We start from the raw sequence: 10,909 nt of genomic DNA on the forward strand, positions 1-10,909 counted from the left end.
ATGACTCCCAAGTATTTTCAGAGTCCTTGCCTCCCAGGAAAGAATCCCCCATCCTGATAATATGGCCTTCGTTCTTTGTTCCCAAATGGTCATTGATAAAACTGTTTAAGTATGGAAAGCCAAGAACCAATCCTTGTGGGACCACATGGGAACCACACCCTTTTGGTGACGATTCCCTGTTCACAGTTACATGTGAGACCCATCACCTAGCCAATTTTAATCCATTTAATGTGCCATGTTAATTATGTATCATTCTAATTTTTAAATAAAAATGTCATGCAATATATATCAAATGCCTTACAGAAGTCTATTATGTCAATACTATTACCTTTGTCAATCAAACTTGTAAGTACATCAAAAAAATATCAAGTTTGTTTGACAGGATCTATTTTCCATAAACTCCTGTTGATTTGCATTAATTACATTAATTCTTTGAGTCCCATATCAGATGCACCATTATCTTGCTTGGGATCAATGTCAACCTGACAGGCCTATAATTACCAGGGTCATTTTATTTACCCTTTTAAAAATTGGCACAACCTTTTTTCCCCTCCAGTCTTCTGGAACATCTCCAGCTCCAAAGCTAGCTGAAAATTACCATTAATGGTCTAGTGAATTCCTCTTTATTCTAAGGCCGTTTCTACAGAAGAGTGTGTCTACACATCAAACAGAACCTTGAAAGAGCCACCCCTTCTTCTGGAAGAATGCATCTACACATGCTCTGGCACTCTTCTGGAAGAACAGGGCACCCCACCACCTCCCCCCATGTGTCTTGCCTCCACTAAAGCTCGGCCGCATTGAGGGTCAGTCGTCTTTCGGTGAGGGTGTTCTGCTGGCAGAGGGCCGCCGTATAGGCTGCAACCTCCTCCTCACAGCAGCTGCATTGAGTCTGGCGCACCCATGGCCATCACGCAGAGGGGGCTGGTGCAGGCCCAGTTGGTGGGCTGCTGGGTCCTCCAGCCTGGATGGGGCTGGCAGGCCCCCGGCTCCTCATCTGGCTGCCCCGATCCTTGGATGGTACTGCTGTTAAGAGAGATAGGGTGGGGGGAGAAGGGGAAGTCAGTGGCACATCTGGGACCTGGATGGCATGGCCGCAGTCTCCCTGGCTGGTTACCCCCTCCACAGACCCATGGGATGGGCATGTGCCAGGGGAGGCCACTGTGTGGGCTTGCCTGAACTCACTGTGGCGGCCACTGGGGCATGATGCCGGAGCGGGGGTGCTATCCATGGTGGCCCACACTGGCAACGGGCTTGTGGGCTGCGGGGGGGCTCAGCCATGGGGGGTTCTGGATGCAGCTATGCTGCCTGGGGGGGCCTCAGCACACTCGGGGAGCGCTCCATGGGAGAGGGAGCCGGGTGCTACTCGCAGGCATGGGTGTGCCCTGGGCCCTGACCGGGTTTGGGCTTTAGGGCTTCAGGCCCTGGGGCTGGGGCCCAGGTGTCCTCCTCCCCCCCAGGCTTTTCCACTGCACGCACTTACCTGAGGTGGACTCATATATGTTGGGTGATGCCCAACTGGAGGGGGCCTGGCAGCTGGCGGTGGAGGGCGCTGCGATGACAAGGGACCTGTCTGTGGACTCCCCATCAGATGGGATGTCCACAGTGATGGGACCCTCGTCCTCCTCCTCCAGTCTGGCAGGGGGCTCAAGTGTGGCTGTCTCCATGGTGACGCAGGCTGGGGAGGCATCATCCACAGCCAGGAGGTCCCAAAGCTCCCGGTAGAAAGAGCAGCTGGCAGGGGCACGGCCAGATCTGTGAGTGCTATCCCAGGCCCACATGTATCTATGCTGCAGCTCCTTCACCTTGCACCTGACTTGCTCCAGTGTCCGGGAGGGGTGACCATGGGCAGCCAGGCCCTGGGCAAGGCGGGCGAATGCTGGGGCGTTCCTCCAGTGCCCACTGGTGTCCTGGAGGTCCTCCTCATTGCACCAGAGACCCAGGACGTCCTGGAGCTATGGCTCAGTCCAGGAGGGGGCCCTCCATTTGGGAGCCCAGTTGGGGTTTTAGCTGCCCTCTTCTGGGTTCCTGGGGCTCCCCTGTGCAGGGCGGGGTGCTCACTGGCTAACCATCCCTGCAGGTCGGGACTCGCTGGGCACTGCGGGGCCTCAGGGGAGTGTGGCAGGCAGTCCTGCACATGCTGCCTGTCTCACACTCTCAGGTTCCTGACACAGGGTCTCCGAATCCTTGCAGCTTTAAAGGCTGCAAGGACCTAGAGACCATAGAGGCTCGCTGGGGGTGTCTAGAGTGGCCCTACTCTCCAGCAGGCTGCTGCCATGGAGGACTGCTTCTTTCAGAAGAAGCAGTCTGGGAACGTCTACACATGCCTTCTTCTGGAAGATTCTTCTGGAAGAAGGTTGTCTTCCTGATTCTGAAGCGGAGTACAGAATCTGGAAGAGAGGGCACCTTCTTCCAGAAGAAATCCAAAAGAGTATCTTGCATGTGTAGACACTCCTCAGATCTTCCAGAAGAAGGCACCATTCTTCTGGAAGCCCTTGCCTGTGTAGAAACAGCTTAAGTGTGAGATGCAAGTTGTTTGGACAGTTCATTTTAAAATGTCTAAGTTTACTAAGCTCTGTCTAACATCCTTCAGCAACATTTGTGGAATAGAAAGAGATACTCTATAATATGCTATATCCCCAAATACAAAACAAAAAAAAATCTATTGAACATTTCCGTCTTTTCTTCATTTATTGATAAATTCTATTGTTTCCATCTAGTCCTGTTTTTTTGCACTGTCAGGATTCTTTTTGTTCCAGAAATATTCTAAAAGCCTTATTGGCCTTAGCTCTACTGGTCATAGATTGCTCTTGTGTCCCTTTGATTTTCTTATCTGTTTTCTACAATTTTCCACAATTCTTTAACAATGAGATTTCATATTCAGATATTTTATCTTAATAATGGTGTGGATATTGCATCCTTACATATGCAAATTTCTATAAGTTGTGGCTTTAATCATAGAGACAGAACAAACTGAGATGTTTCCTAGGAACCCTTTTTGACACTTCAGACATTCCGATTTTTGGCTGCCTCTAAAGAGGCACAGATTTTTGAGAGGTTTCAGAGGGGAACTTGTGTTAATGACATGAGTCACCTGGTATATCTTCTGGATCGAATGACCTCATCTTGTGAATTGTTACTAAATCAAATGGGATTTCATGCAACTCACAATACTGCTTTGTATATAGACTCTGAACAAATCTGAAAAGTAATAGGGAATGCAAAGTTTGTAGGCCACGCACACCCCAACCTTTTTAAGAAATTCACTGAAACGTATGTGAATTGAACATGTCAAGTTTTATTCTTCTGTAGCTGTGTTCAAATTGATCAAGAACTGCTGTAGAGGAGGCAACACACTTCCTAGGACTTGATCATTGCCTTCCATCACATCAAATACAAGTGAATGTTTACAGAAATTTTAGGGGGTCACAAATTACTCTTTTTCAGCAGGGTCTGAGAATGTCCTGGGCACATTTTTTTTTCTATTTCGTCCTTTTTAGAAAGGGCTGTAAATTGCTTTGTAGTAGGTTTCGTTTGCCTGGGATTTGTTTGGTTGCTTGTTTCCTTTACTGACGTGTCTTTTGTTTTCCCAACTGTGTTTCCTCTGTCTGCTCACTTTGTGTGACTAAAACTGTCTGTGTTGTTTCCTTTGTCTCTCTTGCTTCCCTGGTTTCTTTAGGTGGGATGCATGTAAATACCATGCAGTACTGTTGGTGCTGTCTAACTCTGTGGTTAGCAGTCAAATAGGCAGAATAAGTTAATTTCACTGGGGTTTAGGAGAAACCTCTGTTTGTTTCTATTAAAAATGCTACCTTAGTAAGGTTTTGCTTAGGAAAGGAAAAACTGTTCAAAGAAGTGTGTTTTGTTAGAGTACCTGAAGTAATATCTGATGGATCAGTGCTGCGTGGAATAAGTTGTAGTGACAGCTGCATTCACTTTATTATTCATTTTCCTTCAGTCCAAACATGCATTTGCCGGCCTTCACTTTTTTTTTTAGTTTTTGTTTGATTGGATCATATTGTTTTCTTTATTTTGAGTGATATAAATCTTCTTACAGTTCTGTTTAATCTTCACATAACTGAACCCCATCATCAGATGTATTCAGCGTTATTTCAGAACTTGTCAGAGTTCAGTGCTTCAGAGGCTGTCAGCAGATTCTAAGCATAACTTTTGATCTGCAGGTTTTCCCGCTCCATGGGACAACAGTCAGGGGCAAGGCCACCATCAGGGCTATACTCATGGAGGTAAGTCAGACTCAGGTCACACTCCCTGCATGGGGGGATGGGGGAGTTGGGGCAAGGGGAACCCTTGGCTGTGGGGGGCATGCAGGGGGCCAGGAGGGGGCAGGCAAGGGGTGGGGGTTGTGGATGGCCTGCCACGCCCTCATGAGAGCACATCTCCCTCACCCCGATGTAGGTCATCCACGCCATCAACACAATGCTGCTGTACAGGATCATCCACCTTGGGGAGCCAGATGCTGTCACTGTGGGCTTTGCGGAACTGGGATTCCCAAACTGCTTCAGTGCCTTGGATGGCATGTGCATCCCCTTCCGTGTCCCGGCACACAGCACCGGCCAGTATGTCAACAGGAAGGGCTACCATTTGTTGTTCCTCCAGGCCCTGGTGGACAAAAGGGGCCAGTTCACGGACAGCTACATGGGCTGGGCCGTCCACACCCATGATGCCCATGTATTCTGGAACTCCAGGCTCTGCTGACACATGGGGCAAGCACATTTGTCCCACAGCAGGAGCTCCTGGTTGGGAAGGATGTCACCGTGACACTCTGCATGGTGGCAGATGCAGCCTATGCCTTACAGCCAGGGCTCATGTGACCATAGACAGGACACCTGGACCCCACCCAGAAGGCATTCAACCTGCACCTCAACCCTACCCAGAACATCATGGAGCAGGCCTTTGGGCACTTTAGGGGGTGTTGGAGGTGCCTCCACAAGAGGTTGGAGGTTGAGGTCCTTCATGTGCCCCAGGTGGTGGGTGCCTGCTGTGTGCTCCACATCGTTGTGGAGGTCAAGGGGAACACTTACACCTAGTGGGGCCCGCGCCAGGTCTGAGCAGCCAGGTGCCACCCCTGTCCACCAGACCCACAAGGATGGCCTCCAAATTAGGGAGGCCCTCAGGCAGGCCTTTGCAGATGGCCACCTGTGACCCACACCCCTACCCCAACCCCGTGCACATCTGCCCTTCATCATTCCCGACATCACCACCACCACCTTCACCAGCACCTCACTCACACATCTGACACCCACTATCGCTCCCCAAAGGACATGACACATGATGGTGTAAGCCAAATAAATATTTATGAACACTATGGAAACTAACTTGCAACTATGTACAGGGGAGGCAACAATGGTGTACTGAGGTGGGGTGGGAGAGCTCGTAACCTGGAGCAGGGCAGGAGGGCTCAGTCCAGGGCTGGGATGGTAGACTGTAAGCCCCATCAACCCCGGTCTCCTCTGCCCTCCCAGGTGCAGAGTTCTCAATAGGGTGGGAAGTTGGCAGCGAGCACCAGCAGGTAAGGCTGTGGGAGGGCTTTGGTAGGGGGGCAGCTGCAGGCTTGGCAGCGGGTGGCAGCAGGCTTGATGGGGGGGCTACAGGAGGTGAGGAGGTGGGCCACCTTGGCTGTGTGCTCACTGAGGGTGCTTCCAATGCCCTCCAGGATGATCAGCAGCTGTCCCACACTGCACTCCACCACTCCAGACAGGCCTCAGAAAGCAGAAGGTGCCGCTCAGCCACCTTGGCCAGGCAGCTGCTGGCCAAGTCCTTCTCTGCCTTCTGAGGGACCTACCAGATGCAGCCCCAATGGCATGCCAGGTGGGGTGGGGCCTAGGCACTCTCAACATATGCCAGGGGGACTCTCCAGGACTCGGGATAGTGGAGTGTCTCCCAGCCCTCAGATGTTGCAGCTGTATGGAGAGAGGGACAGTGTGTCAGTAGCATATTATGGTCTAGGGGGGCCTGACCATGGGGTGGCATCCACCCATCGGGGCACCTACCCCCTTTTCGGGGCTGGCATCCCCCCCTTGTGGCACCCATCCCCACCTGGGACTGACATCCACCCCTCAGGGCACCCACCCCACTCCTGCAGCTGGCATCCCATCCAACGGTGCAGTGGCAGGGGGGCATGTCGGGCAAGTGGGTGTTCCCAGCCTGTAGCGAGTGGTCCCTGGGTGCTGTCCAGCCCTAACCACATGCTGCTCTGCATGCAGCTTGTGGTGCTGTCCACCGGGGCAGGTGCTGGCCATCGCTGGTGGGCCATCATAGGGCCCTGTACCATGCTGGGATGGGAAATGCACTGCCCAGGACCACTGGTCCTGTGTGCAGCTGGCTGGCTAATGCATTGCTCCCACCGCACAGACAGGGGTGCGCCCCCTGCTGTGTACAAACCTGAGGGTCCCTCGGTAACATCCAAGGATGCCCAGCTCCCAGTCGTCTGGCTGGACGAGCAGGAGGGGATGTAGAGTGTGAGGTCCCTCTTCTTGTTCTACTACTCAGTGGTGTCCTCAGTGTCCTGGGTCCCTGGTCCAGGCTGCGCATCCATCTCCTACTGCAGCTCATCCACAGGTGTATCGAGGATTGCCAGGGGTGGGGAGCTATCCCAGGGCCCCAGGATGCCCTGTAGCTCCCAGAAATAGGGGCAGGTGGCTGGAGCTGCCTCGGAGCAGACAGCCTGGTCCTGGGTGGGGGCATAGCCCTGCCACAGTTCTTGTACTTTACTGCATATTCGTTCCACAGTACGCTCCAGGTGGCCCTTCTTGAGGAGGCCCTAGGCCAGGCGAGCTAATGCAGTGGTGTTTCTCCACTTCACCCCCATCTCATGGAGGACCTCTTCCTCTTTTCATAACCCAAGGAGGTCCCTCAGCTCCTGCTCCATCCAGGAGAGAGCCCTTTTTTTCTTCTCATTTCCAGGACCCCGGGAGCCCTGGCCCTGGGCTCCTGCAGGTGCTGGCCGCTGGCCATGGCTCACCTCTCTGTCTCAGGGGTTTTTCTGAGGGTGTGCTGTTGGAGCTCGTGCTGGGGCTGCTCCTAGCATGCTCTCAGCTTCCTGCCATGGGTCTCCTGAATGCATGCTGCTTTAAGGGTGGGTGGACACAGGGATCATAAATCCCCACAGCTGCTGGCTGGAGCAGCCCTACGCTCCAGCTGACCAGAGCCATGGCGGACCCCTCTTTTGACAGAGCAGTCTGTGGAGCATCTACACATGTACTTTTTTGATTTAGTTTTTCAAAAGGGGATGATCTTCCTGATACAGGATCGGGGTTCAGATTTTGACATCTGCACACTGCTCCTTTGATTTTCTTTCTAAAGAACATGTTATGCATCTGGATGCCTCTCCCATTCTTTCAAAAGAGGGCCACATATTTCAACATTCTGTGCATGTGTTGACATAGCTATGGTGTTACGAACTGACATAGGACATACTACAACTCCAGCTGAAGTCAGTGAACAGACTCACGTTGATTTCAGTGGATGCTGGATGGAGTAATCAAAGTACTTCAGTACTTCATCAAGCTACTTTCTTATCTTGCCTAACATTCTGCACATGAGTTGTCCCATTGATTTAAAGTTACGCTTGTGCTTAAGTACTCAGTTAAATTCATATAGTACCTAATCCAGGGGCTTTATTTAACAATGGCTGCATCCACACTATGAGATAAAATCCAATTTATGAATATTGATTTTGTAACTCTGGATTTTATAAATTCGAATTTGACCATCCTCACCTCCCCATCCTCACAAAGATGACACATTGATGCCACACTCAATTGGCAACCATTAGCTGTTGCAGTAGTGCTTTGTGGAAACCTATCCCACAGCTCCCATAGCATTATGGGAATGCTCGCTGGTCTTTGACATCATCTTCCCACATTACATTTTTCTCATTCGTAAACATCCATTTTTTCCCTTGGAACGAAGGGAAAGTAGGGCATCCACAGAGATGGCAAAAAGTTTGCAGAAATGGCTTTCTTCTGTAACTGAATTCTCAACTGGCCATCCACTGAGTGTCCACCCTCCAGTAATTGCATCTAATCCCTGAAAATAATACAGGGACCCTGAAAAGCTTGAAGAAAGAGATGAAAGGAAAGTTTTTGAAAAAAGAGAGTTGCTGAGGGGAGAGTCCTTGGTTTTCTGGTGAACTATAAGGCTTTTGTGCACAGGCTGTGCTCTCAACTGCCCATCCACTGACCATCCCCTCTCCTGTGATTGCATCTGATCCCTGAAAATAACACAAGGATAGACTGTATTCTCCACGTTAGAAGAAAGAGGATACAAAAGTCTAGGAAAAATGATCTTTGTCTTCCCTCTTCACTTCACAGACATTGCCAACACAAGGGATGGCAGCAAAATCTCATACACTGAACTTATAACAGAAACAGGAATCTCAGCTGGCCCTCCACCATGTGTTTTGGGCAGGGGTCAAAGCATGAAGACAGATAGGAAACGTAGGAAAAAGATTTTGTAACATACATATCAAATCTGCAGGTGTCTGCAATGGACAGCAAGCCCCCCAAAATATTTTTGGTGTTGAGGGGTGGGCCGTAGGTTGTGGCTACAGAGTCAGTAGAAATATTGAGGTAGTTGAAGTAGTCACCCTGAGTAGCTTAGCTGCTGGGGGAGACTTTCTTCTGGGGGTAGCACGACCCTGAGTAGCTTAGCTGCCGAGGGACACTTCCCCCTGGCAGCTGCAAGCCCCACTGGTCCCTTCCCAGGGATGAGTGTGGGGTGTCAGTGGGGGACCAGTTGAATTAATCCCCCTGAATATCCTAGCCACTGGGGGGAGACTTCCTCCCAGAGGCTGCAAGCTCCTGAAATTCTTTCCTGCCCAGGGGGAGACCTTCCTGGTGGCATCAAGCCCCTGAATATCTAGCTGCTGGGAGAAACTTCCCCTCTGTGGCAGAAAGGCCTCCAGTGTCCTAAAATAGCTCTGCTGTGTAGACATAGCCTGGCAAGGGACTTCCCCTCTTCACATAACCGCCACTTCTTGTGCAGGTGGGTACCTACACTGACAGGAGATTTTCTCCCACCAGCATGGGTAGGTTCTTCACTAGGCACTGTAGCAGCACTGCTGCAGTGCTCCAAGTGTAAACAAACCCCTTCTGTGTGAACTTAGGCAAACAATTTATTATACCCTGTGCTTCAGTTTTCCCATCTGTAAAATGGAGTGTCACGGTGTATGTTCATCACCAAAAGAGCCCCTCCTGTCAGGGCACAGCATGGCAGGGTTTCTTCCAGGATCATGAGATCAAGTCTTCCCTGTCCAGGCCTCACTTACAACTGGCCCCTATCAAAAGTAGTCAGTCTTTATTGTTGTGGCATGGAAGGTGCTGATTGACCTCTGCCAGCCCCCTGCCTTTCTAGAAGCTGAGAGCCAAGTGGTGATAGTTCTGTCTGCAGCTGACCACAGCAGGCCTCTCTGGCACCCATGGATATCTGGCTTTGCTGTTCTTCCCGTTGGCAATGCATGTTCCTAGTGTGGGACCTTTGGCAGGAGGCAATAATTGCCCGGTTCCCCTGTCACAAGGGAATGGCAATATTTGTCAGAATAAAAGCCTATTGTGGTTATGAGGAACTCAGATTAGGGTTGCCAGGCATCTGGTTTTTGACTGGAATGCCCGGTCAAAAAGGGAGCCTAGTGGCTCTGGTCAGCTCTGCTGTCTCGGCTGTTCAAGATCTGGTCAGCTTCACTGAGGGGCTTAGGGATGCTCCCTGCCTTTTCTGGCTCTGTGCAGTTCCCAGAGATGGCCAGTGTGGCTCTGTGGTCCCCAGGTGGGGGCAATCAATGAAGGTCTCCCACACCTCAGCCCCCTGTCCCAGCCCAGAGCCTCCTCCTAGAAACACCCATTTCAAGGCCCACCCTGGAGCCCACACCCCTTCCCACATTCCAAGTGCTTTCCCCAACCCACTGCAAGTGAGTGAGCACTTATTTTGCCAAACTGGCCAGCAAGAAGTCACACAAGCAATTCCCTTTTACATGCCAGCTTCCTTTGTGCCCCAAATGGTATCCCTCCTTACACAAAAGAGAGTCTATGTAAACCGACCTCTCCAAGTCCAATCAGGTTCTTAAAGTCCCAAAGGACCAGCCACACACCCAGGTCAATATACACCTTAGATCTTACCCAAAAAACATGCTGTGCCAATCCTTTAGAATCTGAAATCTATAGATGCGTCTGCACTTGGAATTAACTTTGAAGTTAACTTCAAAGTTAGGCACTACATCAAAGTAGCCAGCAGAGAGTCTATGCACATTTTCCCTTACTTTGAAGTTAACTTTGAAGTAGGAAGCCCAACTTCAAAGTCCTGACTCCATTCCTGGAAATGGAGTAGCACCCTACTTCAAAGTTTAACTTTGAAGTAGTGTGGTGTAGATGTGAAAACTGTCATTTTCCTTCTCAGTCTTCTCTTTCCCTTAATCAGAACAGAGTAGAGTGGAGGAATTACTTCCAGGCTGGGTCTACACTTGCCCCCAACTTCAAAGGGGACGTGGTAATCAGGGCCACGGAAGGTAACTAACGAAGTGCTGCAGAGAATACGCAACACTTGATTAGGCTAATTTTCCCCTGCAGCAACTTCGAAGCATCAAACTTCAAAGAGCCAGCCCATGCGTGCAGCTGTGGGCACATTGAGGTGCTCACGCTACTTGAAAGTGCCTTTACTCCTCTAAATTCTGATTAAGCCTCAACTATAATATTGTGTCGCGTTCTGGGCACCATATTTTAGGAAAGTGCGGAAAAGTTGAAAAAAATCCAGAAAAAGCAATAAAAATGATTAAAGATCTGGAAAACATGAAGAATTTGGGTTTGTTTAGTTTGGGAAAGAGAAGACTGAGAAGGAAAATTACAGTTTTCAAGTATCTAAAAGGATAAAGGAGAAAAAGTAATCTCTGAAGGTAGGACAA

This window comes from Carettochelys insculpta, chromosome 1 (assembly GCF_033958435.1).
Source record: "Carettochelys insculpta isolate YL-2023 chromosome 1, ASM3395843v1, whole genome shotgun sequence".
NCBI lineage: Eukaryota > Metazoa > Chordata > Testudines > Carettochelyidae > Carettochelys > Carettochelys insculpta.